The sequence below is a fragment of the Tamandua tetradactyla genome, chromosome 4, assembly GCF_023851605.1.
Source record: "Tamandua tetradactyla isolate mTamTet1 chromosome 4, mTamTet1.pri, whole genome shotgun sequence".
NCBI classification, from domain to species: Eukaryota; Metazoa; Chordata; class Mammalia; order Pilosa; family Myrmecophagidae; genus Tamandua; species Tamandua tetradactyla.
This window is the reverse complement of record NC_135330.1, coordinates 101259738-101265737: the sequence shown is the minus strand read 5'-3', so window position 1 is coordinate 101265737 and position 6000 is coordinate 101259738.

The following is a 6000-nucleotide window of genomic DNA, read 5'->3' as shown; positions in this document are numbered from 1 at the left end:
CTGCCCTACAGGGCTGGCAGGAAAGCGGTTTCCAGGCGGGCAGTGACACATTCAGTTCTCTGACTGAGCACAGCACCTATTGCAAATGGGAGGGGATCCAAGATACTTTAAAGGTAAATATGGCAGGTAATAAGGTAGGAAACAAACAGCTCGTGAAAAGCTTTGAATAAGTCCTGAATTCTAGCCGCATTCCCCTGGAAATTGGGAATCATTTTAGAGTTTCAAAATGGAGAAAAACTTTATCAAAATTTGGGGAAGTGAAAACCTGGAATTGCAATTACATTCAGACTGGAATTTTTCAGGACAGATGAACTGGGAAAAAGTCAAATTTTGTGATGATAAGAAAAAAAAAGGAGAATTGAAGAACTACAAATAAGAAGTGAGGAAGCAAAGTAGTGTGTATCTTTGTGGCCAGAGAATTTGAATAAATTTGGCCTATATTCCTGATTTCAGGTTGCAAGACCACACTTCCATAGCTACTAGAATATAAAATCAATAAAAATTTATTGCGTCATTATATATTCAGTTTAAGCTATACTCTTTAGCCAAATGCTTAAATCTGTTTATTTGCTACAAAAAAGAAAATGTCCTTTGGGAAATCTTTGAACGTAACACCCATTAGCTGCCAAGCAGTAGGTCTAGCGATGTTGTAGTCCCAAAAAAATAATCTTAGAAGCTATTCTCAGTCGAGAGCCTTGTCTTGAGAATTCAACTTTTTATCTGGAACAGACCTCAACAATGCAACAGATGAACTGTGTTTTTCCTCTTGCCTGGCTACAGACAAAAAAATCTAAAATTATAAAAGATAATTGCTCTCCAACTATTAACAGATTAGGGTGCTGAAAATCACGGAAACAAAACAAAACTACAATTGAAAGCCTTCCACATTCTAAGATTTCTCATTGTTTAACATTTGTATGAAATTCTCCCAAATAAAAACACAAACCATATTGATCAACTAAGCGGTGTTATATTAGAGCTACATATTCTTAAACATGAATTCTGAAATCCCTTTCCATGAAGAAACATATACAGTCTTAAGCAAATTTCCATACAGCTATCCCCAATTCTCCCACTTTTTTTCTGTGCAGATGCATATCCCTGCATTGTTACTGGTGTGTGTCTTAAATGACAGATAGCACACAATGGGCTGGCTCAAAAGGAATTTACTGGCTCCCTGTCTCAGAGGCTGGCAGGCTGGCTTCCTCCGGGGACAGCATCCTCTGGCCAGCTGGAAAGATTTGGGTTTCCTCAACTTTTCCGTCACATGGCAGCGCCCATGGTGGCATTCTCTTCTTTCTCTTCCAGGTCCCACTGACTTCCAGATTCTGGTATTTCCCAAGGCTCTCCTGTAGTAAGGTTGACCCATCCTGATTCAGTTGGCCACACCTTAACATCAAAATACCATCTTCAAAAGTTCCTACTGACGGGGGGCCACGCTGGCTCAGCAGGCAGAGTTCTTGCCTGCCATGCCAGAGACCCGGGTTTGATTCCTGGTGCCTGCCCATGCTAAAAAACGTTTCTACTGACTATGGGTTCACACTCACAGAATGGATTAAGATTAAGAACATGTGTTTTGGGAGAACATAGTCTATCCTTGTATACTGAGAATATTTACATTTAATATAATTATTAATATGGTTGGGCTTAAATCTATCATTTTATTATTTGTTTTCATGTTATTACCGATATACTTTCTTATTTCCTCTTCTTGCCTTCTTTGGGGTTAATTGAATTTTTATGATTACATCTTACCTCCATCATTCACTGGTTTATTAGCTATAATTGCTTTACGTTTTAGTGGTTGTTCTATGGCTTGAAATATATCTATACTTACCAGTACACTTTCAAATAATATTATACCTTTTACCTATAAGAACCTTATGACATACTTTTATTCCCCAGCTGCTTTCTGTTGTGCTATTGATGGCATATAATTTGTTTCTGAATTTGTTTAACCAGCACCAATATTTTTATTACTCTGACTTTAAACAGTCAATTGTCTTTAAAGCCCTAAAAATGAGACAAGTTGTATCCTTTATGTACAAATTGAATTTATGAGACAAATTATATCCTTGTGCCTATCCCATGTAGGCATGATTTCTGATACTTTTCATTCCCTTGTGTAAATTCAAACTTTATCCTAGCATTTGACATCATTTTACTTATGCCTTAAGAACATCCTTTCTATTTCTTCTAATGCAGGACTCTTGGCAATGAAATTTCTCAGCTTGTTTGTCTATTTCGCCTTCATTTCTCAAAGTTGTTTTTTCTGGATACAGAATTATGGACAGTTTTTTCTTTCAGAACATTCATGAGGCCATTCTAGTTATCTTATGGCCTTCTTATTTATGTTCCTCTCTACATTACACACCTTTGTTCTCTGACTGCTTTCAAATTCTCTCTGTATTAGTGGTTCCCAATAATTAGATTTTTGTGCCTTATAAGCTTTTATTTTGGTGTTTCTACTACTTGGATTACTTCGGTTTCTTAGATTTCTGGACTTGTAATTTTCATCAATTTGGAAAATTTTTCAGCCTTTATTTCTTCAAATGTACTTTTGCCCTACCCCCTTCTGGATCACCAAATGTGTGTGTTTGTGTGTGTGTTTTCTCTCTTTCATTCTGGGGAGTTTTTATTGCTAAACTTTCTACAGTATCTGGCCTTCTTTTAAGCTCAACCATTTCATCTTCATTTTAGAAATTGTAGTCTTCATCTCTACAAAATATATTTGGGTCTTTTTTTTTATAGCTTCCATTTCACTTCTCATGTTCAGGTTGTTGTCTTCTACCTTCTATTACAAAGCGTGTTTCTAACAGCTGTTTTACGTTATCACATGCTAATTAATTATGCCTATCAATCTGATCGGTTTTTATTGATTGACTCCCCCCACCCCCCCGCCATTGCCTGTCAATTTTTCATTGGATGCTAAACTTTTTGGGTGCTAAAGATTTTTGTACTCCTTAAATACTATCGGATATTGTTCTGGCATGCAGTTAAATTATATGAAATCAATTTGATTCTTTAGAGACTTCCTTCTAAACTTTGTTGGTGTGAGTCAGGACCCTGTTTTAGTCCATAGATTTACTCCATAGTAATTTAAAACTTCTTCTGAGACATAAACCTTTTGTTTCAGTTTCTTGGCTGCTACAACAAATACTATGCAATTGATTGGCTTAAAAATGAGAATTTATTGGCTCATTGTCTGGAGGCTCAGAGAAGTAAAAACTCCAGGCATTGCCAAGGCGAAACTTCATCCCAGAAGACGGCGTCGCTCTGGGGCGGCTGCCAGCCATTTTTGGTCCTGGGCTCCTCCATCACATGGCCAGACACATGGCCTCTCCTCCCTTCTCTTCTAGGTTGCACTAACTTCCAACTTCTGGTTGCTCCTCCCAGCTTCTCCCGCTGTAAACCCTTCAGTACATGCTGAGCCACACCTAGGCTGAAGTCACTTCATCAAAAGGTCCTGTTTGCAGGTTCCCACCTCCAGGGGTGGATTAGGTTGAGGCTGCATGCTCTGAGGGGTGATGGCACTCACTCATCATTGCAGTCCTCTTAGCTCTGAGTTTAAAGAAAATGCTCCAGTCCCCACAGGGAGTTGCCTATAAGGCCTCATGACCAGGGAATTGCTCCACTGCCATTGTTAATGCTATCTTTAAAAGCCCACATCAGTGTTTCAATTGGCATTTTGGAGAGGCTGCAGTAGAGACTGCTTACAATACATCTCACTCCAGAAATCATTATGGAAACCTTACCAGATCATCAGTGAGCTCATTCCTTTTCTCAGGGTAATTCAAACCCACTTATTTAGCAAATAGAATTTTACGTTTATTATTTCTTGAGATTAAGAAATATTCCAGAAAGATGGAAAGCAGTAATATGCTTAGAACATTATAATCATGAGCATCTAAGCTAGTATTTTATTCTCTAATATTACTTAGGTTATAATAAAGCACTCTATATTACTTTCCCATAAGGAAATTTTTTATGTATTCTGAACAATGTTTGAATTTTACTTTACAAAAAATATATTAAAGTTCCTTGCTTGATATTAATTTCAGAGTAAAGCTATATTCATGAGCATTCTGGCTGAAGGGACCTGGAAATGAGCAGGAAAAAAATTAAATTATGCAAAGATTTATTAGAAAGGCAAATATTTTTGTAATAGGAGCTTGAAATTAATATCATTAATGAGTCAGGACAAAAACAAAAGGCCAAGGGCTACTAAATCTCTTTGGAGATAATGACTATTTTTGATGGCAGTAAAAATATAAGTTTATGGATATATTTATTTAGTAACAACAAAATAAATAGGACATAGATGGACCAATATTTAATTCTTTTCTAAATGAGTACATTCCTGTTTACAGCTTCAAAAAAGGGTGAAAACATGTCATCTCTCTTTGAATAGCCTGTTAGCTGCTGGAAGAAATTCTTACCAATTCCAAGTCTGTGATCTATTCATTCATCATCCAAGGCCACATTTAAACCAGTAAGCAAAAAAAAAGGCAATTAAATTTGTGAGAAAGAAGTTATTTCAATAGCTCAGACAACAAAGGAAAAATGACTATGGAGGGAAAAAATACAGGAAAGTTTAAAAGCAATTTCAAGAAATCCTAGATGGAATCAACTGACAAGACTATAAAGCTGCCTAAAAGGCATTCCTTTTGAAAATAGATTCCCTTTGAAATGATTGAGTGATTACTTAAATTCTATTGCAGCTAATAATTTTAGAAATATTTAGAGGTTCTCAAAGGCATTTCTTTCAAGCCAAACCTTACTAGCAATCCTGTTCTGTGGCATGCCCCTCCAACCAGGGAGGTTTTCCTGTAGCCCCTGAATGTCCCAGATCTCTCATGGCTGAATTCGGACTTCAGAGTATATCTCCCCTCTGCATGTTCCTGTGGTTCCTTCACTAAGGGGATTGCAACTACACATCCTTCCCTAAAGCAAAGAATTTACACCAAGAGTCTTAAATCCCATAGCTGCAGGGGATCCACAGGCAGCACAGTAGTGTGATGAGGACAGCAGGGCAGGACCACATGTTTCTGCAGCAAAGCTGGCTCTCAGGAACCCACACTACACAGCCAAGATCCCTGTGCCTACCCTCCCCCCCCCACTCCCACACACACGCCATGGGGAAGGTGCCAGGAAGAGACTGTCAAGGCAAGCCTTCCTCTCTAGGAAGTCACAGGCCTGGGAAAGTCAGTGAGGAGGTGTCTAGAGCACGGTCCCTTTCAGAGTAAATGTCATGCAAAATGAAGGTGAAGGAACATGTGGGGATATTCACGTTTTTATTTGAGTGGCTTTTCTACTTAATCATATTTGATAGGAATATTTAACTAGCCCATTTCTAACCTCCGTATTCACCAATAAATTAAGTAGTCCTGTCCTTTGACCATCTAAGCCTTAGAGCAGGAGCAATGCCAGAGTGGAAGTCTAATCCACTGGGTCCACAGCCCTGATGACTGCAGGTAAGGGAATGTAAAACATGACTGCAATTGGACAGCTACATACACATCAACAACATCTTCTACACTAACAAGTCTTGACTGAGCACCTCCTTTGTTACTTTAGGCCTGTGAACAACTTCTTTATGTTACTGTGCCAGTTTGAAAGAATTTATGTACCCTAGAAAAGCCATGTTTTAATCCTAATCAATCTTGTGGGAGCAAGGTTTCTTCTAATCCCTATCCAGCACTCCAGGTTGGAAACTTGATTAGATTATCTCCATGGAGATGTAACTCAATCAATTGTGGGTATTAAACTTGATTAGATGGAGACCTGTCTCCACCCACTCTACGTGGGTCTTGATTCGTTTACTGGAATCCTATAAAAGAGGAGACACTTTGGAGACAGTTCCTTTTGAGAATGAGGAGAGAACCACAGAGTTGACCAGCCAGCGACCTTTGGAGATGAAGAAGGAAAACACCCCTGGGTGACCTCATGAAACAAGCCAGGAAAGAAAGTTGGCAGACTGTCGCCATGTTCCACAGGTGC